The following is a 23,320-nucleotide window of genomic DNA, read 5'->3' as shown; positions in this document are numbered from 1 at the left end:
TTCCTTATATGACTATCTACCTCAAAAGAATGCAAAGCAACTGGGTAAAGTACTTGCCTTACATACGTAAGGATCTGAGTTCCAATCTCTGGCACCCATGGTGGGCATTGTCATGGGGAGTGCTGGGGAGGCAGAGACAGGAAGATTCCTGGGTTTGGAGAGCCAGTTTTTCCAGATTGGTGAGCTTCTTAAAAAATAAGGTGGAGAAGCTAGGAAGGTTGCTTAGTGGTTAAGAGTGCACACTGTTCTTGTAGAGGACCCAGGTTCAGTTCCCAGCACCCACATTGGGTGGTTTACAACCACCTGCAACTCCAGCTCCAGGGCACCTGAGGCCTTCTGGATCCCTAAGCACCAGCACTGAAGATACTGTGTTAATAAGGGTTCTCTAGAGACACAGAACTTATAGAATGAATCTCTCTCTCTCTCTCTCTCTCTCTCTCTCTCTCTCTCTCTCTCTCTCTCTCTCTCTCTCCCTCTCTCTCTCACACACACATATGAATATGGGAATTTATTGGAATGACTTACAGACCGCAGTCCACACTGGCTAGCTGTGACTAGAAAGTCCAATAGGTGCTCAGTCCCACAAGACTTGAGTGTCTCAGCTGGTCTTCTGTGTATGCTGGAATCCTGAAGAAGTGGGTTCCAATGTCAGTGAAGGAATGGATGTGCTGACAAAGTGAGGGTAAGCAGGTGAGGAATGAGCACACCCCATTCCTCCTTCCATTGTCCTTATATAGGCTTCTAGCAGAAGGTGTGGCCCAGATTAAAGGTGTGCCTTCAAGATCTGGATTAAAGGCATGTTGTCTTCCAGCCTCAAGATCCAGATCACAGGTGTGTCCTCCATTTCTGGACTGCAGTTCATTCCAGATATAGTCCAGTTGACAACCAAAAATAGTCATCACAGATACACAGTACACAGACTTCCCCCTTCCCACATATACACCTACTTTAAAAACTATAAAGAAATCTTAAAATATATAAAGTATAGAGAGGCAGAAGAAGAAACCTAGTGTTAACCTCTGGCTTCTGCATACATATGTATGCACATATGTGAGCTCACATGTACCTACCACACAAAAGAAAACATCTGACATAAAATATGTGAGAACAAATGACTTACCTATATATCAGGGAATTATAATAAAGCAAAACAGGCAAGCATAAACAACTCAGATCTCACACTGTTGGAGAGATTATAAGGCATTTTGATTTTAAGTGGCCTGAAATTATTATTATAAGCATATTGATCATTTTTCTAACACTGGGTGACAGCATGATTACTTGGTTTTATTGCAAACTTCATAGATAAACCCTTTAACAAGAAGAACCATGAAGTGACATGGTGAATTAGGTAGCTTGCAAGTATGAAAATAAAGAAACATTTACATGGCTAGAAATATCCTGACTAAAGAGCCTATTTCTGAGATGTGGGTAAGAATTTTTGAGAACAACGATCTTTGAAATACATTATCATGTTAGGGAGGAAGGATGTTGGGTTTTCTTCAATTTTTGAACTTAGATATAAACTGACTGGTATAAATATATGGAAAGTTGTTGCTTTGTGAATTGCAAAAGCAGGCTGGGGAAATGTCTCAGTAAGTAAAATACTTGGGTCCTTAAAACCTACACTCCATACTTATAATACCAGCACTGAGGAAGTGGAGACAGGAGACAGACAGATCCCTGGGATTTGCCGGCCAGCCAGCCTAACCTACTCAGTGAGCTCCAGGCCAGTGAGAGACCCTGTCTCAGACAAAGGCTACTGAGGCACAACACCTGAGGTTGACTTCTGGCTACCACGCCCATGTACACTCATTCACACACAATACACACCACATGTACACACATAAGCATACCCTCATGTACACACACCAATAAAATAAATGGCAACGCCATTAGGATGCATGCTCATGGCAGTGTGTGCGCTCTGGTGTGTGCCTGCATGTACTGGCTAGAGGTGGCTGTCAAGTACCCTTCTCCATCACTTTCTATTTTGTGACACAGTGACACAGTGCCTCCCACTCAACCTGGACTTTGACGCTTTAGCTAGACTGGCTGGCCAGTGAGTCCCAGGGATCCACCCATCTCTATGTCCTCAACGCTGGGATTAAAGATGTATGGACCACCACTCCCGGCTTTTATGTGAGTGCTGAGAATCCAAACTCACGTCCTCACGCTTTCACGGCAGAGCCACTTTCCCAAGCTCCCGGCAGTGACTTCTTACCAATTCCAAATCCTACTTCCTATAGCTTTTGCCAGTTCACATCTTACTTAGAGATAGGAATTCTTTTCAAGGGCTTACAGTAAGAAGGGGGTAGACTAAATTGCCATTCTCCACTGCTGCAAATGAGAAGAGTTTGGATGAGTCAAGTCCCTAAGTTTAGGCTGACCAGTCATTCATCCGTTTAAACCATACTTTCTGGGTGGCCTTCAGGTACCAGATATGAATCTAGTCACTTGGCTATATCAGTTGACTGAATCTGTGAGAAAATGGTCTAAATCCTCCCTTCCTATTCCATGAAAAAAACCTTTACATTTTAAAGACAATTATCTGTTTAACATTGAGTCTCCTCTAGGTTCATATACCCAGATTTTTCTGTATATAGTATGACATCATCACTTATAGGGAGCCTCTTTATTGTATAAGTGCCAAAGGCCATGAACCCCATTGTCATGATCATGCTTTTTATCTAACAAACATAACCCCCCCACAAATAGCTTTTAAAAATTAAGAATATATCATGCTTATTTCTGGAACTCTTCTGATTTGGGCTGGGATTTGCATTGAGCCTCTATTAGCTGGAACTTACAAACATCCTGGATAAAATGGAAATAGTTTTAACCTAAGTAGGGAATGACTGACCACAAGATGTGGCCTCCAGGAAACAGCAACACAGTGGTCTAGTGGGAAGAAGCTTATCTGGCACACATGAAGTCCTGTGTTTGAACCCAGCATGGCGTAAAACCGGGTGCATGGACACACACCTTGAATCCCAACATGCAGAAGATGGAAGCAAGAAGATCAGAAGTTCAAGGTCATCCTCAGTTATGTACTGAGATTGAGGGCAGCCTGGTATAAGATAATATAGTCATTGTAAGAAAAACCTAAGCTTTACACATACAGAGAAATCAGAGAGTCTGGAATAGCTGTAACTGAGGACTGTGACACCTCTAAGGACAGTGGGGGCTTTAGACTTATTTGTTTAAGTGAGGGATTTTCCTTGTAAATTATTTACTTCATTTGTGTATGTGTGTGTGTGTGTGTGTGTATGTGTGTGTGTGTGTGTGTGTGTGTATGTGTGTGTGTGTGATGTATGTACATACATGTATGTATGTGGCTACACATGCTTGTGAGCATACAGAGGCCAGAGGAGGATGTCAAGTGTCCTGCTCTATTGCTCCACCTTATTCCTTTGAGACAGGGGAATATGGATCTAGGCTGATGGCCAGCAATACCCAGCAGTCCTCTAGTCTCCACCCCCTACGAAGCCGGGGTTTCAGACTCATGCATGGCCACATCCTGCCTTTCATGTAGGTTCTAGAGATCTGCACTTAGGCCCTCATGCTTAGACAGCAGGTACTTTTTCTTTTCTTTTTTTTTTTTTTTTTTACATTTTTTTCTTTATTAAGAAAATTTCTACTCATTCTACATACCACCCACAGATCCCCCTCCTCCTTCCTCCCACCTTCCAGCCCTCCCTCTCAAGCCACCCCACATCCCCATATCCCCACATCCCCCAAATCAAGGTCTCCCATGGGGAGTCAGCAGAGTCTGGCACACTGAGCCTAGGCAGGTCCAAGCCCCTCCCCACTGCACCAAGGCTGTGGGGAGTTGTCACACCACAGGTACTGGGCTCCCAAAAGTCTACCAGGTGCTCTTACCTTCTGAGCCACCTCCCAACTCTTCATCCTAAGTGTTATTGATCACCTCTGGGAACTTTCTTGAAGCCTTTAGGAGTAGCTCCCACCATATTGTTTAGGGATATTTTTCAGAGAACTAACTGGTTTTTGGAACTCTTAGCACATTGTATCAATCACAGCTGTTATCCATTGACTCTTCCTCTGTCCTCTGGCATCTTTAAACTATTATAAGGTCACATATGCATGGCAGTTGTTTAACTTGCTTGCATGTATTCATGAATTATTTGTTTGTTTTCTATGTATTTTTTTGAGATAGGATCTCATGTAGTCCAGGCTCACCTCAGACTTCTTGTGTAGTTAAGGATGACCTTGAACTCCTGATCCTCCTTTTTATTTCTTCTCCTGAGTGCTAGGGTTTTAGGTGAACATTAGTACAGACAGTTTTATGCCATCCTGGGGTTCAAACTGAGGGCTTTATGCAAAGTAGGCAGGTACTCTATCACCTAAGTTATATCCCTAGCCCACTCTGGGTCTGTGTAAGGTTGTTATTTGTTTGTTTGTTTGTTTGTTTATTCATTTATTTTTGGTAGGAGGTACACTATCTTTCACTTCTCCATGCATCTTACATAGCCTATAAGAATACAATTTAAATCAGGCCAGGCAAAATACTGTGATGAATAGATCCAAGGTCTATTTGTTTATAATGACTAAATGCCATAAAACTCTCTGTCTTACTCACAGAACCAAGTCCTGGGACTTGTTTGTGAAGACATTTCTTCCTATGTAGATTTGGGGCCAGCTTCTTTCAACAGTGTCTTTCTTTCCTTCTGAGCATTTTGTTTTATTGCTCAGTAAGCTTGTAGAAACTGAAAGCACCTGGAGAACCTACCCTTATTCTTCCAACTTGGCTGACATGAAAAAATCATTTTTGGTCAGTGTTACTGGGGTAGAGTCATACAGCTACACCAGAGGCAGGGCCCAGCAGAAATAGATGTGTGTGTTTGTTTGTGTGTGTGTGTGTGTGTGTGTGTGTGTGTGTGTACATGTTTGCATGAGTGTGTGTGGACACACTCATGTTTATGTACATGGAAGCCAGAGGTTCACTTTAGGTATCTTCCAAGATTACTCTCTGCCTAACTTACCAAGGCCAGGTCTCTTGATAGCAGGGACCTTGCCTGTCTGCCCAGTCCAGCCAGGCAGCTTGCTTTGGGAATTCCCTTTGTTTTCTCTAGAGCCCTGGGATTCCAGACAGGCAGCTTGGTTTTTAAGTGGGTTCTGGAAATCTGAGCTCCAGTCCTCATATTTGGGGGCCAAGAGCTTTCCCCTCTGAACCAGCTGCACAGCCTTCCCCAAATGGATGTTTATTGACTGCTGGTTGTTTCTGCCTAACCCGAAATATGGTTCAACAAATACTTGTATTTATGTCAGCAGCAGAAATGAACCTGCTTTTCTTTCTCCTTGGAACAGAACTATTTAACATCTCAGAAATTTTAGAAAGTCCCATAATGGAATGCACTAGGTTATGCCTGTCTCCAGCAACAATTTGAAGGATTGCTGATGTTTATCTAGGGAGATGTGAAGCAATTTAATATTATTAATTGCTAACAAACGGGTAAGATTTACAAGAATTGTCAAAGCTTAAAGCGCCAAATAATCTTTCCTCACGCAAGGAAATTTATTATGCCATTATGCTTATTTCTACCAGGGCTCCTATATGCAATCACTGTTCGCTATTAAATTTTTATTGCACATTTAATTTATCTTTCCCTCTGGTGGGAAAACGTATTAGATAATTCATTTGACACTAGTGTCTTCTCCCCTTCCTTTTTCTCCCCACGTCTACCCCCAATAATAGATAGGCAGATATCTGTGTCTCAATATTAATTATACAAGAGCCAAAGAGAGTGACACTTGCTGTTGCCTGAAGGGAATCACCAGGACAGAATTAGCTAGCTAGAGAACTCGGTGGACTTCCGTTATAAACACCTATTTCAGTGCTTTATAAAGAATTCTGGAAGAAAAAATCATTTATAAACTCCTGATTGCTTTTCATCGATTAAAATAGAAGATAATTTTGGTTTCCAGATACCAAATGCAGACTGTTTGCTAAAATTTAGGGTTGGGGGTACTATTTCCTTTATATCATGTTACATGAAAAATGAGTTTTTACCCCCCAAAGGTAAATAATTTCTACATGCAAAGCTTAACAAAATTTGTTCTCTGGTCCTCTATCTACCCCAAGAGCAAACCAACAACTCAAGATCAAAATGCACTTTGTCTGTCACTGTTGACAACTTTTCCCATAATGAGGCTGTGTTCAAGGAGATGTACTCAGTTCTGATGCAAGGGAAATGTTTTCCTGACTTTTAGAAAGTGTCACTGAACAGTCTGAAGCTTGAGTGTCTCCCAGGGTTTGCTCAAACACTATGACACTGTTGTCATGACTACCAAAGCTTTGTCTGTACCTTCAGGTGAGAGGACGAACTTGATGGAACGTGAGCAACCCTAGTTCTAGTGCCAAAGTGAGCTTGCTTGCTCCTTTGCTTTAACAGCGAGCCTTGTCTATGGACTTTAGGAGGGAGTGGAGAGCAGTCCTTCTGGAATAAGGAGGTCTCCAGGTGGTGAAAGCATAATCAATATCTTTTTGTTCTTTATGTCCTATTTTCAGGAACCTATTGGTCAGTCCCTTCCAGAATTAACCTTCAACCTGAGATGATCTCTCCCAGGAAGACTTGGGATTCCTTCAGAGTGACACCTATGATATTAAGTCACCTCCACTCTTTTCATGGGAAACACATTCTTTTGTAGTCATGTTCAATGAATTTAATATACAGATATGTCAATGGTTATACTTGTGTGTTTACTTTAGACCTTGACATCAATGTCCTGTATGTCCATACAATAGGGCTCCAGAGGAAACAAGACGTAAGTATGATATTTATATGGTTTTGGTAGGTAGTGGACAGTTGTTTGAGACTTTATGTTTTCCAAAATAATTTCTCTATCTTTTTCTTATGATACTATTTACTAGGCTGTGGACCTTTGGACTGCAGGATGCATGTGGTTCACAATAGCTATGGATGAAGCCCAACACAAACCTGCAATCTTGCTTAAAACATGTGACTGTTTTTGCCAACTCAACTTTTGTAGATGACAATATCTTGTCACAATATTAACAGGTTGGATGTACCTAGATGTGACAGGCATTTGAAGAAGTCAGCGGTCAAATAGAATGTGAACTGCCCTCTCTGTTTATGTAATGAGGATATCATTTGGTAATTTACAGGTTCATATAGCCTTAGTCTACCGAGTGGGGTTTGATGCGGTGCTGGTGCACTCCTGAATCTCTTCTCTCTAAAGTCTCCCCTTTGACTTTAGGAGCACCAATGGGGCAAACTCTTCCCCCATCACTCATCACGATCAGGAAAACTGTTGGGCTTCTTGCTCCATTGGCTTAGGAGGCTACATCATTCTAGGTGCCAACTATCACCTGGTACTCAGTGGGTACTTAATAAATAAAAGTTATCTGTTTTCAGTGCTTTTGGGAATTTGTTCCAAAGTCTTAGGAACCTTTTCTACCAATCCATTTTCCCTGCTCAATTACCAAAGTCCCTCTCTGAGATTTCTCAGGCTATGTGCATAAACACAGCATGCACAAGTATCATAATTATGCATGTAGACACACACACACACATACACACACACACACACACACACACACACACACACACACACACACACACACACACATTTTAAAACTGTCCAGTGGTTGTAAGTAATTGGAGTGTACCCAAGGTAGGTCAAAGTGAAGTAAGTATCTTTGATGGGAGTGGTTCTCTGTCTCTCTCTGTCTCTGTCTCTGTCTCTCCCCCCCCACACACAATTTATTTATAATGTGTGCTTATGTTGATGTTAGAGGAGAACTTGCAGGAGTTGATTCTGTACTTGTGTAGTGCGGATTCTAAGGATGGAGCTCAGGTTGTTAAGCTTGGTGACAAGTACCTTTACTCACTGAGCCATCTTGCCAGCTTGGGAGCAGTTCTCTTAGACTAGAACAGGACACAGAAGGACAAGATGTAGCACATTAATAGTGGCATCTAAGCCCTCTGTCTTTCATGGAGACTGAGAACTTTTATGTCTGTTTTTTCTACAGATCTGATCTACTTTCTTAGTTTTTCTCTAAAGTCTTACTTTCTCTTTCTCAAGTGCACCTTTGTCACCCAATATACTGATCTTGCAAGTAACCATGGCTTACATGGTATAAATTATAACTCTGAGTTTACCAAAGTATTTGGTTCAGGTGCTGGAGAGATGGATAAAGAGCACTTACTGCTCTTGGACAGGACCCATGTTCAGTTCCCAGCAGTCACGAGAGGCAGCTCACAACTGCTTGCAACTCCAGCTCCAGGGATCCAATACCCTTTTCTGACCTCCACTGACACTGAACACATACACACGCACACGCACACGCACAAACACATGCTTTAAAATATAAATCCTTTTTTTTAATGTTTAATTCAGTCACACTCCATTACCCAATTTAAACTTTCTGTCTTTTCTTTAAACTGTTACATTCAAAAAATGCCACCAAATCTACCTCTTGCCTGACAGTCATTTGTTGTCCAAAGCAACGAACGGTAGCTGATCTGAAATTCTGTAGTATCATTTAATAGGAATAAGTGATTTTCTTTATTTTATAACATGAAACCATGAATAATTTCATCCTTTGAGGATTTATAAGAGAAAATCAACATGAACTACAGAGAAGGGGGAAAAGGTCCAGGCCAAATGTGAAATGAAATAAAGGTGAATTTTTTTCCTCCCTGTTTCTCATGTTTTTGAAAAAATTTTTCTAGGTAAAATCTCATTTATATTCTGAATTTAAATTAGTTATACAATTTGTATGGTAGAAAACCATTTTTCTTTCTTTGCTAAATAAATGTTGAATGAATATTTCAAGACTACTGGTTTGTAAGGCCATTGAATGAAAACTTTACTCAGGGCACTGACATCTTTCGTGCTAACCACAGCTAAGTCTAGGACAAAGAGCTCATTTGGGGCTGGGAGACAGCTCCATGGGTAAAGTGCTCACCATGCAAGCATAAGGACCTTAGCTTAGATTCATAGAGCCCACAAAATGCCAGGTGTTTTGGTACATGCCTGTTACCCCAGCAGTGAAAGGCAGAGACAAGGGGATTCCTGGGGCTCAGTAGCCAACTAGGCTAGCAGAAACAGTAAATTCAGGTTTAGTGAGAGACTTTGTCTTACAAAACAAGATGGGCAGTTGTCCTAGTCAGCGTTACCTGTCAACTTGGAGACTGCGGGATTGCCCCGATCAGATTAGCCTGTGGGTGTGCTTGTGGGGGATTGTTTCTTGACTCCTAATTGACATGAGAGGGGCTAGACCAAGGTTGGTGGCATCATTCCTAGGCATGTGGTCCTGGGCTGTATAATGCTGTGAGTGATCCCACCAATGGCATTCCTTCACAGTTTCTGTTTCCAGTTCCTGCTTGGGTTCCTGTCTTGGCTTCAATCAATGATGAATTCACCTGGTAGTATAAGCCAAATTAATCCTTCCTTCCCAAGGATTTTTTTTTTATCAGAATGTTCTATTCCAGCAACAGAAGAGAAACTAGGACATGATAGAGGTGAATATTTAGATGGTTGTCTCTAGATTCCACATGAACACATACACATCACACACACACACACACACACACACACACACTAGACACTTGTACACACACATCACACACAAACATACCACACACATTTATACACAACACACACACACACACACACACACACACACACACACACACACACACACACACCTCATAGCTAGTTTGATCTGTGTTATCTCCACAAGCTACGCATAAGTGTTGGTCTAACCTCCTATGAAAGAGCACTTAGCCCTGGCTGTGCTTCTGTTTGTGTCTCACATGGTCAACAGACGCCTTGAATGCAAGAGCAGCTATCCAGATGAGGTTCAGGGGTAGCCACACACACCACTTGTCTCTGCTGATGTGATAACTGGTACCACCTATAGCCATGGGGAACAGAGACCCTTGCATCTGAGCAGAAGCCCACCCTTTGTTACCCTGTTGTGGACTTCCTCCTAGCAGGGCTGTATAATACCATCCTGATTTGCTTTGCTAGTGTTCACCTAGACAGCACGTCCGATGGTCCACCCATGTTTTCTTTTCTTTGTCTACATCTCCTTCCCTTTCTGGTAGCTGTGGGGATCTGCTGGGGTCCTACTACACTGGTGACTTTCGGGTTGTTAAGATCCTCACTTCAGCCTGAAGCTTGGCTTTCTCCTTCCAGGAGCTTCCTTTCCTATTTCCCACACACTTAGCATGGTGTTTTCGGAACAATTTTAATTCTGGACCACTGTTCATAGTCCACAGGACACAAATGCACAGTTCCCCCATACTGGAGGCAGTAGGCAGTCTCTCAAGGCCAGCATCTTCCTTGCTCTCTCTCTGTCTGTCTTGTGGGTCAGGTGCCTCCAGTCCCCAGGGGTGTGATGCTGCATGCTGCTGTCTTAGTGTAGAAAGGAAGGATTGCGTTGCTTAGAGATTGCTGGCCAAGGCTGTTGTCAGATACACTGAGAACATCTGTCATGTGTGGAGGGAGGGCGAACGAAGGGCTCACCTTGGAAGCCAGACTGTGCTTTCTTCTCTGCTTTGGCGTCACTTGTTATTAGTGTTGACAGCCCATAGCCACAGAAGCGTCTCCCTCCTGACTCTGAATTCTGTCCAAGGCTACACAGGCTCTTCTCCCTGGCAGCAGTTCAGCCTTGACGTTTTGGTGCTCTGTTCCACCCTCTCCCACAAATTTACCACCTCCCAGTGACCTAGCTGCTCATTGCCTGCACAGTGCTATGTGTGAGTATATATGTATGTTCTCATATGTGTGTGTTCAGGTGTGTGCCTGTGTGTGGAGGGGGCAGAGGTCAACTTGGGATATTCTTTCTTTCTCTCTTTCTTTCTTTCTTTCTTTCTTTCTTTCTTTCTTTCTTTCTTTCTTTCTTTCTTTCTTTCTTTCTTTCTTTCTTATTTAATTTTTTGGAGACAGGGGCTCTCAGTGGCCTGGAACTAGTCAAGTAGCCTAGACTTGCTCATTAAGGAACCCCAGGGATTCACCCCAGCTCTGATTACAAACACAGGTCACTACTCCCGACATTTTTTTTTTTTTTAATTTGACTTGGAATCTGGGACTCAATGCAAAGTTGCGAGGCAAGCACTTTACCAACTGAGTTGTCTCCCCCAAAGTCTACACAGCACTATTTTTGAGGTAATGTTTTTCTCCCTAGACAAAGCCAGCTGGCCTCATCCCATTCTGCAAGAACAGAGGAATCGCTGTAGGGAGCAAATAAGAGGGAATATTGGCACTGAAGTCAGAGTGAGGTTCTAAAACAAGGTCAAATCGTTCCACTTTTAATCCAGGGCTTGTTTCCGCTCTGATGTTTTTTGCCTGATGGGTTCTCCAGGCATTGCCGCTGCCCACAGAAGTCCTTATTACTTGTAATCTTTCCAAACCAGAAATTGAGCAGAGAAAAACAAAATGAAGTGGACAACACAAAGAGGATCATTGGAATATATTATAAACCCCAGTGTCCTGGTTAGCATGAACTATCAACTTGACATGGCTTAGACACCACCTGAAAAGAGAATTTCTTTTGAACGACTATCTTTACCAGACTGGCCTATGAGGCATTGTCTTCATTGTTAATTGAGGTAGGAGGGCCTAGGTGGCAATGGGAAAGTGGGCCTAGCCTACCATTTCCTGTGAAGGTGGTCCTTGGTTGTATTAGCAAGCTCGCTGAGCAGGAGCCTGTTTGAAGCAGCAAGCAACATTTCTCCATGGTTTTTGCTTCAAGTTCCTGCTTGAGTCTCTGCCTTGATTTTCCTCAGTGGTGAAATATGGCCTAGAGTTGCAATCTAAAATAAAGCTTTCTCACCCTAAGTTTTAGTTAAAAATGAAACTAGAACACACAACTCAGTTCTCCACAAAGCTTTCATCCACTACTCAAGGATCACAACTGCTGTTGGTTGCTCTGGTATCTGGTATCCATAGATCCTATAGTCACATAGAGGAATATGCGACTTAAATTTATAGAGCTTTAGCCCCAGTTTTCAAGCTTTTAAAAACTGTAGATTTGGTCTGAAATGATAGCTTAGTCGATACAACGTTTGTCATGCAGGCATAGGGATCTGAGTTCAACCCGGAGATTGCACGTGAAGAAAGCTAGGCTTAGCAGCAAATGCTTGGAATCCCAGTGTTGGGAAGGTGGAGACAGGCAGATCCCTGGGAATCACTGACCAGCCAGCCTAGATGAATTGGTGACTTCCAAGTCAGTAAGATAGTTGGTTTTAAAAAATAAGGTAGACAGAGCTTGAAGAATGACAGTTGATATAGGCTACTGGTCTCCAGTTGAACACACACACACACACACACACACACACACACACACACACACGTATACAAATGTACACACACACACACACACACACACATACACACAAACTGTAAATTTCCTCCTCCTAAATTGCACTGGAGAGACCTTGGGGCAGACACCTTATATTACCCAGAACATGCCCAAGGATGGAGTGGATTGGGCCTTGCCTTGAACAATATTTTCAGTTACAAACTCCAAAGCAAATATAAGGAATATGTTATTGGAATAAATGTTATTGATGTTGTTATAAAAAGCATTATTGATTTATTTATGCTTCTAAATAACTCCAGAAAATGATTTGACTCAGCCTATCTATATCTATCCTTCCATCTGCATACATACAATGGAATAAATTTTAAAAATAAAAGCAAAAAAATAACAGCCAAGGGAAAACAAAAATCAAGAAAACAGGATAAGTAGAGGTTTGATCACATGTAATGAATATCATGAGACACTATTAGATTTTGGAGACAAGTCAAAATTGGCCATAAATTAACCAGAAGCCAAAACATGAAGACACAATCTGATACAAAAATATGGTACTCCTAAAGCTCACTAACCAGTCTAGCAAGATTGATGATGCCCGTGTTTACTGAGAGACCTTGCCTCCAAAATCAAAACCAAATTAAAAAAAAAAAAGGAGGAGGGGATGGAGAGATGGCTCCCATGGTTAAGAGGGCTGGATGCTTTACCAGAAGACCCAGGTTCAGTTCCCAGCACACACAAATGGTGGCTCACAATTGCCTATAACTCCAGTTCCAGGGCATCTAACCCACCATCTTTTGTGCTCCGTGGGCACTGCCTGCACATAGTACACATACATACATGCAGGAAATGCTCTTATACACATAAAAATAAACAAGTGAATATTAAAAACAAAGAAGGGCAGTGATAGAAGATCCGTGTTGCTTACCTCTGACCTCTACAGGTGCATGCTCACAAACACTTACATAGATTTATGACACGTACAAAATGTTTTAAAATAGCACTGATGATAACCCCAGTGGGCCACTTTAGCAATCATCAGTAAAGTTATGATGGTGTGTTATCTCCTAGAACTAGAGTTACTCTTTGAGACTCCATGTGGGTGCTGGGAACTGAACATTTGTCCTTTGCAAGAGTAGCAAGTGCTCCAAGCTGCAGAGCCACCTTTTCAGCCTCAGATTGTTTCAGATGACCATGAAGCAATTATTATATAAACGTTCATAACCATGTCTTCCATAAGCAGCACACTAACAACGCAGCATCAGCACTTACCCAAAGCGAACAACTGTTTTAGCATGAATGAAGATATCATGAAGAGACACTTGTGCCTCTCCCTTTGGTATCAGGCTATTGAAACAATGAACACAAATTAAAATTTCCCCAGCAGTCTCATGCTGAGAGAAAGGAAATGCTGATGTCCCTGCCAGCCAGAAGGGAGCTTTGTCTCCTGAGAAGAGATTTCCAGCTTATCAGATCACCTTGCATGAGAGTCTCAGGCAGAGACAATGATGATAAGTGGAGCATGCCTTGAAAGATCACTTAGTTATGCATGTCTCTGCCCTTTTCTTTAAACATAAACCTCATGTCATGATCCCAAAGATGTATTTGAGGGTAGGGGATTCACTGGGTCTCTTCATTCTTCTTCCCAAGGTGGCGACACTGAATAAATATTCCTTTTTCTGCTTTTCACTATTAATTTTTGTCTTTACTAGGCCCATGAGGGTAAATTACTAGGACTCCTCTGCTAGAGCTGTCAGAGGCTCTAAGTCCAATGACTCCAATAACAATAATAATTAAAAGTTTCAAATGGATGTAAGTAGAAATGGTGACAGGTCCCTGTGTGTCCCCATCCAAGAATGGGATTAGGTGTCTAGTCTGGGTTTGATGGCATCTTGGTGGTTGAAATGCTAACGATACACGGCCAGGGTCACGAGCTGGGGAGAAAAGTTTCCAGTAGGACAAATGTTCTCTGAACTATTGTGGGCCGCTCGGAATTGTTTTCTAAATGGGAGACGGCGTAAATAAGCCCAATGGCATGATAAGAGATGGGGAGAGAATGAAGGAGAGAAAAGAGGGGAAAGAACACAGTAAACAGGAAGGAAAGAGGAAAAGAAAGCCCTAAAGAAAGTTACATAGGGGAGAGAAGGGAGGGGAAACTGTGGTTAGAGTGCAAAATAAATGAGTCATTACTTTACAAAAGAAAGTTATACATAGAGAGAAAATAGGAAAGAGAAAAGCTTTGTGTGTGTGAGTGTGTGTGTGTGTGTGTGTGTTGCAGTCACCTGTGCAGGCACATGTGGAGGCCAGAAGTCAAACTCAGCTGTCTTCCTCAGTAGCTCTCCACCTTATTTTTTTGAGACAAAGGCTCTCACTGAATCCGGAGCTCACTGATTTGGCTAGGCTGGCTGGTCACCAAGTCTCGGGGATCTACCTGTCTCTTCTTACCCAGTCTTGGGAGCACAGCACTGTCAGTTCTACATTTTTTTTTTAAAAAACTTGGAACTCAGGTCTTCATGCTTACACAGCACTGAGCCATCTCAGTAGCCTCTGAGCAAAGCTACTTCTGAACCTTCAATGGTGGTCAACTATTTGACTCCATGGCGGAAGACAATGAAGAATAAAAGACTTCCTTGAGATGGACAGGAGGTAAGAGAAGAGAGAATTCCTCCCCATTCCACAAATCCTCTCCCCACCAGGCATCCTTTCTTGCCATAGCAGTACAGACAGCCCTGTTGTAGAAGGAAGGTAGGCAACAGAGCACTGTGTTCCAGAACATCATAGAGAAGTAATGGAGAAGACAAAAATCCTTGTGACGTTGTGAGTTTCAACAAAGCTTGAATTCTGTTTCATAGTTGACATGGCACCAAGGTTGGTACACACCAGGGGGTAGGGAGATTTTTATTTTTTACTTTAGCAATAAATACCCTTTGGCAATGTTATTGAGGAGAATTAAGTGCAGGACAGCTACCTTAGTTTCGTCTCCTGATGTTCTTTTTTGATGACCAGGCCTCTAATTCTTGGTATTTCCTGCTGCTAAGAAGGGTTAGCCTTCTTCCTCTGTCTACTATCTTAAGGTCTTACGAGAGGTACAAGACAGAGCTAGGAAAGGTGGTACGTACGGTGGTCCCGGCACTCTGCAGCCTCTCGAGGCAGGAGGATTGCTGCAAGTTCGAGGCCAGCCTGATTCCCAAAGTGAGTTCCAGGCCAATGATGACGACATACTGACACCCTGTCTCAATGAAACAAAGCAAAGCAAAAGAAAGAGATGAGATAGAGAACAAAGAACAGCACATCTGGCTGTATTTTTATTTAATACAAAATGCCATTCCTGTTGAGACATTCTCTCCTAAAACGTTCTCAATTCCTGGTTCCTAACAGGGGAGGGCAATGAATTAGCCACACCCCACAGTTTCTTCCTTCTGCTGCTGCCTGTATGCAAGGACTTTCCCATCTTTCTCTGCCCCTACTTTCTAACCAAACTGTTCTTCTCAATGTTTTTTAATGCAATGAATGATAGTTTGTTGAAATATGAACATTTTCCTATTTTGTTGTGAGTCTTGAGTCCAGGTTCAATTTATGCCTTTTCTTTTGACTGGCTTTCTGAGACTTTGCTCCATCCAGGGAAGGGATAATATGGTCTCCCTTGGTAACTAAAAGTTGAGGTAGATATTTAGTTCACTCACAAAGTCTACACCAACACTATGGTGAATGTGGCTTAACTCGAGTGGTTGAGACAGCTGTCTGTTTTCCTTTTATGTCCAAGTTCAGGTTCCCCAAGCAACCAAAGACCTTTGCAACATGTGTGAAGATAGGTCACAGCTTTTGCTGTTGTGCTGGTTATATCAGGGTGCAGAAAGTGATACCCCAAAACACGGCATGTTGGCTTGCTGATTACCTTGAACAGGAAAAAAAAATGGCACTTCTAAGAAGTTGCCTCAGAGGGTAAGCTGTTTGGTCATCCCAAACCCAACCATACAGCCCAAGAGGAGGTTTTCTCTAAAGTTTCCTTATCTACTGAAGGACCTGACCCTCCAAAAATGAGCACAACTGCTTTTGATCCTCCCACTGAAACTTTATCAGCTAAAGAAGAATGAACTTCTACCACAGAGGAAGTGCTTAAAAATCAGATAATATTCTAGTGACTGAGAACTTTGTCCTGGGTTATTGTATCTTCTGTGGGCCTGCCATCTCTTTGAAAAGATCATTTACCTCCAAGCTGGAGAGATGGTTTAGCATTTAACAGCATGTTCTGTCCTCACACAGGCACCAAACTCAGTTCCCAACTCACAGACTGGACATGTAACTCTAACTCCAGGGCATCTGACACCCTCTTCATACCTTCTCTCAATCTCTCTCTCTCTCTCTCTCTCTCTCTCTCTCTCTCTCTCTCTCTCTCTCTCTCTCTCCATCTCTCTCTCCCTCTCTCTTTCTCTTTCACACATGCATACTCACAGACAAATAAATAAAATGTGAAAATAATTTATAACCCTTCTCAGTTGCCCAAAGTCTCTGCTCCCTGTTACCTCTGAAGAAGTATGAATTTGTCTCACCAGATTGTTGTGTACCCCATCTCCTGCAAGCATCAAGCATCAAGAATATATTATGGAGATTCAGCTGTATATAATGTTGTGCCCAGATCGTGACCCCCAGAGAGACCACCAAAGACGAGCATGCTGGAATGCAAAAGCAAGGTTTAATTCTGCATATACAAGCCTAGGCAGGGACTTCGTCGAATACAACCAATGCAGTGGAGGCTGGAGGAAGTGCCCACCTGTCTGCAAGCTCAGTTTTTAAAGGAAAAAATCACAAGGTTACATCATTTAGGGGTGCTAGTACGGGTACAATTCTGATTGGCTCACTTCTAGGGGCTTTCTAGAAATCATGGCTCAATCTTACTTCTAAGGGAGTGGTGGCAGGCCACCATTTTTCATTGGCTACCCTCAGGTGGGGGCATTTTTATGGTCAGTTACCCTGGGAACCAGGGAGAGGACATTCCATAGTCTGGCAGTCATTACCTCGTGACTACCTTGTGACTCTGTACTTTTACACTTCCTGGTTTCTGGAATCTGGACTGACTTGTTTCAGTATCTATTGGCCTATTCCTAGAAGGAGAAATCTTAGGCCTTAGTTTTTGGGTGAAAGTATTTTGGTCTCATAATAATAAAGTTATACCTACAAAGGTAAAGGAACTTTCTAGAGTGAAGCCATTTATCAAGGAATATTTGGTGTTATTCAGCTTTTAATATTCAGTTGTTTCTTGCTATGAAATTCTTGTGTACTCATATACTACTAGGCCATACAACGAAAGCATAAAATTCTCAGACCTACTGCTGATCTGCTAGGTAACACCACTACAGAGCCTAGGAGACAGGCAGACTGTACGTGCATAGCTTTGTTTCTTGTGCAAATGAAGCTCAGACCTTCCTTCCCCAGACAGGGAAAATGTCATTCCAGAGCAATTGACTCAGAACAAAGGAGTTTTTTGCATTTCCAGGTGGAGAGAAGGGTGGGGCAGGATTCCTGGTCTGGCAGAGTCATGTGGCCGGAGAGAGGAGAACAAGATAGAGTTTCTGTAGATGGTAAGGTAGACTGGCTCTGGCTGAGGAGTAAGGGGCAAAGAAAAGTTTTGCAGGCTGTGGGTGGATTTGAATCAGATCAGTAGAGTAGAAGAGGAAGGAAAGATGGAGGATGAAGGAACAGAGGATGAAAATGAAACCAAAAGCATAAGAGTTTAGTTATTACTAGGGCTTTGAGAGGACAGAAAAGGAAGGGACAGAGAGGAACTGATTGTCAGAATGGAACTGAAGCTGTGTAGAGAAATAAAGTAAATGGATGAAAGAGCAGGGTTTATATAGATTCTTTTCCCTCAGATAACCCCATGCCAGACATAAAATCTTCCCCTGGACTCTGGGAAGGATTTTCTTAGGGCAGGCCCCTGGGAAAATTCTGATACCCAATCTCTGCTGCTTGTTTAGTAAACAAATTTGTATGCTTTTGTCCTATTAACCCTTTAATTACTAATTTAATTTCAGCTGGTTTAAGGCTTGAACTTTCAGAGATGAGGGGAGAAAGTCTCCTCACTTTTCATTAGAATAGGCTCTTTATTATTTGAAATGTTACTGCCTTAGCTGGTGTTTTTTATTAACAATGTAGCTAAGAGCTTTTGCTTGTAGGTGTGTGTGTGTGTGTATTGTGAAAGAATGTCTGTGTTTGTGTGTGTGTGGAGATGCACATGTATACATATGTATATGGAGGACAGGGGACAAGCTTGGGGGTCAATCCTCAGTCATTAAAAACCTTGGTTTTTAAGAAAGGGCCTCTCATTCTCTGAAGGTTACCATGCAGGGCAGGCTAGCTGGCTAGTAAGCCTCAGAGATCTGCTTATCTCTGCCTCCTTGACCTGAGATCATAAGCTCTGTTCTTGATATATAAAATACTAAAGGAAATTTCAACCTAATTACCAAAGTGATGTTTCTTGGATCTTAAGAACCTTACATAATTTGTCTTATTCTCTCTCTGCTCTGTGTCTTATGTTGTTTTATATAAAATATCCCAGGGTTTTCAGTCATACCTGTGAGAGGAGGAAATCATGCCTATTCCATCATCCCAAGATGCAAGCTCTTCGTGATAGTATGTATGAAGTGTCCATGGTCTAGAAGGTGCTCAGTCTACACATGATATTGTTAACCTTGTTTCTCTTTTCTGTATTTCTTTTTTTCTTTCTCATTTCAATGCAATGCCCTTCTTGTAGTAGAATATTATTTTAAAGTGTGCTACTTTTGTTTATGCTGCATTTGTTTAACTCTGTGAAGCTGTGTTACTGTGCCTGTCTAAAACACCTGATGGTCTAATAAAGAACTGGCCAATAGCAGGAGAAAGTATAGGCAGGGCTGGTAGACTGAGAGTATAAATGGAAGGAGAAATTTGGGAAGAAGGATCTAAAACCTAGCAGCCAGCGGAGGAGGAGAATTCCAGGGGCCAGCCAGCCAACTGCATAGTCAGCCACAGAGTAAGAGTAAGATTTACAGAAATAAGAAAAAAGGAAAAGCCCAGAGGTAAAAAGTAGTCAGGATAATTTAAGTAAAGGAAAGCTGACTAGAAACTAAGCCAAGCTAAGGCTGGCATTCATAATTAAGAATAAGTTTCCATGTGTAATTTATTTGGGAGCTGGGTGGTGGGCCTCCCCCAAAAGAGCAACCCCCCCCTGAAGGGTTTACAACACGCCCCCCACGGTCCCATTTACCAGGCGGACACTTCCGCCTAGCCATTTCCGCCAAGATACCTGGCGGACCCGGACATCTCCGCCTAGCAAGTTCTGGCCAAGGCATCTCGCGTGACCAGAATCCGTGACGTTACATGGCTACGTAAGCGTGCTACGTGACCATGTGATCTACGCACATGTGTGGAGTAGTGACGTGTCCTGGCCACGCCCCCAGCCGGTTTTTAAAGCGGAGCGCCATATTCCCAGCTCTCTTCTCTCTTCTCGTTTCCTTCTCTCCTGCTCATATGATGTTAGCTATACGTAAACCAGAGGATTCTCTGACTCCGGAATTTCTGACTCTAGATCTTGCTAAGGAACCAATAATTAAAATTCATGTTCCATCCACTCTCTCAGATAAAAAGTAAGCTGGGTTCTTATATGTCTAATTCTGCTTCCTTTATTAAACAGTTTCAATATATAACTCAATCTTATAGTCTCACCTTTCATGACCTTCTGAGGAGCTCAGGCGGGTATGGGAACAGGCTAAGATTCACGCAGACGAAATTCATCAAACTAACCTTTCACACCCCCCAGGAGCTGAGGCGGTTCCTGACCGGGAGCTACGCTGGGACTACAACACCCAGAGTGGCTGTCTAGCCAGAGATAGGTTTATTACCTGTCTCCTGACAGGCCTCCGTAAGGCTGCCCTAAAACCAGTAAATAGTTCAGGATAAATATGAAAATCTGTCTCTTGTTCCCCAGACCTACCTGACTAAAACTTAAGCATCTGGAGAGCGAGGCTCCTGACCCCACAGGCAAAAGAGTCACCTGTGGCATTTAAGGTGTGCCAGGGAAGAGATAAAAGCCCGAAAACAAAATTGCCAAGTGCTGGCACTCGCTGACTTCCAAAAGCTGTTGGGTCCCTGTTTTAAATGAGGAAAAGGCCACGGGCTAGCGAATGCCCTGCCAGGCCATCAACAGCCTTGTTAAAAGTGCCGCCTAGAAAGACAGAGTCAGCTGACTGCCCCCAGGCACCAAGATGCATGGGTACATCAAGCTAAGACCTCCAACAGACCTAGGCTTGGCTACAGACATGACAGGGAACCCAGAACGCAGCTGGGAAGCGATCCGTTTCTTTCCTTCTGGACACCAGAGCCATTGACTCAGTCCTGGGAGTTTTGGGATGCCACCTCTCCTTTATTGTCGGGTACAGGGGACAGCCTTATCTACCTCAGCAGACACCGCCATTTAATTGTATTTTCAGAGGCATCCCTCTCACACATACATTCTTAGTGGTGCCAAGTTGCCCTGTACCTTTAATGGGGAGGGATCTCCTAGCTAAGGTAGGAGCGTCCATTTCTTTTCGCTCCACACATTTGCCTCATCCCAGACACGCCAGCAGCTCTCCTACTTCTCCTAGCCACTAACTCTACAGACTCCAAATATCCTCCTGTCCCACGCTGCTATTTGGAGGGAGCGTGGACTTCTCACATCAAAAGGGGGATCCGTATCTAACTCAGGCCATATAATGGCCATGCTGGAGGTTTCCCACCTCCCCAGGGCTACAGCTCGATTTTACCCATATGCCCACCGTCAGGAAAAGTTAAATATCTCCTCAGACCAGTTCTAACACCAGGTCTTTTTTCCAAGCCTCCAACTGTTCCAGATAGCCTGTTAACTCCTCTTTTATGTCACCTAAGGTCTATTCTATGGAGCTATGCGGACTGCTCACTGCCTCAGCCGTGTGACAATCCTTGCCCATCTCCAATACACATTGGGGATCAGGTTCTTCTCTTTCCTCCAGGTCAGCGCCCTTCACCTCTTTCCCATAAGTGGCAGGGACCCTTCAAAGTAATTCTTGTAACCCCTACAGCTGCTAAACTCGAGGGCTTTCCTCACTGGGTCCACCTTTCTCACCTAAAACCTTTTATTTCACCTCCATCCCAGAAAAATCTCTCTTCATATACAGTGAAACAAACAGGGCCCCTCACTCTCAAGCTCCAGAGGACATCAGGATCCCCTGCTTTGCCGCCAATTCCAGAGGAATAAGGTACCACCCCTTCCTTTTCCAACCAGGGCCACACAGAGCCGGAGGCAAAAGGACCATCAAAAATATCCAGGTGGTAAGGAATAATGTAATACAATAATTTATCATTGTTCAATACTCAGCAACTGATCACCTGTGTTTCCCAAGTGCTAACCTAATAAGGGAAACAGGTGCCTTAAATAAACTACCTCCAGCAAGGCTTGCCTAAGGAAAACAGGTGCCTTAAATGAACTACCTCTAATGAGGCTTGTCTCAGATAGAAATTAAGCAGAGTACTAAGACCAGATCTACCTCAGGTAAATGTCACATGCCTCTATCTGGGCAGGCCAAATCTACCTCAGACAAATGCCAACTCCAAAATGAAATAATAATGATTCTTTCTCTCTAAGCTCTCTCTATGTCAACAGTATCTTGTTAAACGGGAGGTCCCTAGCAGCAGCATAGATGGACAGCCGCAGAACCAGGAGACGGCAGAACGTCATTCCAGGACCTCCACCATCATTCCTGGACTTCACAAGATACCCCTCACCCCCGCCCCCAAGAGCCAACCAACGCCCACTATTCAGCTGGAAGCAGTCTTTGAGAGAAACGTCGCCCCCGTACCCAGTCAACCACAATTTTTTCTTTTTTTAAAAAATAAGAGTTGGGAATGAAGGGTTTACAACACGCCCCCCACGGTCCCATTTACCAGGCGGACACTTCCGCCTAGCCATTTCCGCCAAGATACCTGGCGGACCCGGACATCTCCGCCTAGCAAGTTCTGGCCAAGGCATCTCGCGTGACCAGAATCCGTGACGTTACATGGCTACGTAAGCGTGCTACGTGACCATGTGATCTACGCACATGTGTGGAGTAGTGACGTGTCCTGGCCACGCCCCCAGCCGGTTTTTAAAGCGGAGCGCCATATTCCCAGCTCTCTTCTCTCTTCTCCTCTTCCTCTTCTCCACGCACGTGTCTCTCCCACAGGCCTGTGCACTCTCTATCCCTGTATTTCTAATAAACTCTTATAAGCGGATTCTGTCGTGTTTCGTGACACTTCCTTGCAGGGTAAGAACACAACGCAGCTAAATAACTAACACCCCCCAAAACACCTTCTCTGATGACTGAGGATCTTACATAGTTTATGACTAGTTGTTAGAATCTTAGATGGTCTTTTAATAAAAAAATCTAGAGCCAGATAGAAGCAGAATAGCCAGCCACTAGTTCTTATCTCTACAAAATCCTCAGCCTAAAGAGAGTGAGTTTCTGTTTCCTCATGCCTTATACACCTTTCCCTGCCCTGCCATATTACTTCCTTGGGTTAAAGGTGTGTGTGCTTCCCAAGCAAAGGCATGAGATCTCAAGTGCTAGAATTAAAGGTGTGTGCCACCACTGCCTGACCTCTATGTCTAATCTAGTGGCTGGCTCTGTTCTCTGATCCTCAGGCAAGTTTATTAGGGTATATATAATATATCACCACAATGAGTGACCTGTAGTGACAGGGGGACTGGGCTCAGAGAGGATTAGAAGTTTAACAGAGGTCCAAGATAGAGATTAAGAGTGGAGATTACTTGTTTCATTCATTGAAAGTTTTATATATATAGATATACAAGGTATCTTGGCCATATCTACTCCCACACCTTCTTCCCAACTCCCTCTGACATCTCTACACATCTCTCTCTCAAATTCATGTCTTCTTTTCTTTCTCCCCCCCCCCTACTTAGTGCTGCCCTAATACAGGAAGGTGTGGAGTCATCCACTGGGCATGTTCAACCCACCAGTG

At 43.2% G+C, this 23,320-nt stretch overlaps 1 long non-coding RNA gene across 1 annotated transcript; it reads left to right on the top strand.

The window, feature by feature from the left end:
- The first annotated feature begins 19,522 nt into the window (after positions 1–19,522).
- On the top strand, positions 19,523–22,573 carry LOC143267769 (uncharacterized). The gene is made up of 2 exons (XR_013043202.1): positions 19,523–21,728; positions 21,776–22,573. It is a non-coding gene; the product is annotated as an uncharacterized LOC143267769 (long non-coding RNA).
- The last annotated feature ends 747 nt before the right edge of the window (positions 22,574–23,320 follow it).

The sequence above is a fragment of the Peromyscus maniculatus genome, chromosome 11, assembly GCF_049852395.1.
Source record: "Peromyscus maniculatus bairdii isolate BWxNUB_F1_BW_parent chromosome 11, HU_Pman_BW_mat_3.1, whole genome shotgun sequence".
In the NCBI taxonomy this organism is placed as follows: domain Eukaryota; kingdom Metazoa; phylum Chordata; class Mammalia; order Rodentia; family Cricetidae; genus Peromyscus; species Peromyscus maniculatus.
Note: the sequence above shows the minus strand (reverse complement) of the source record. Positions and strands in the feature narration are given on the sequence as shown.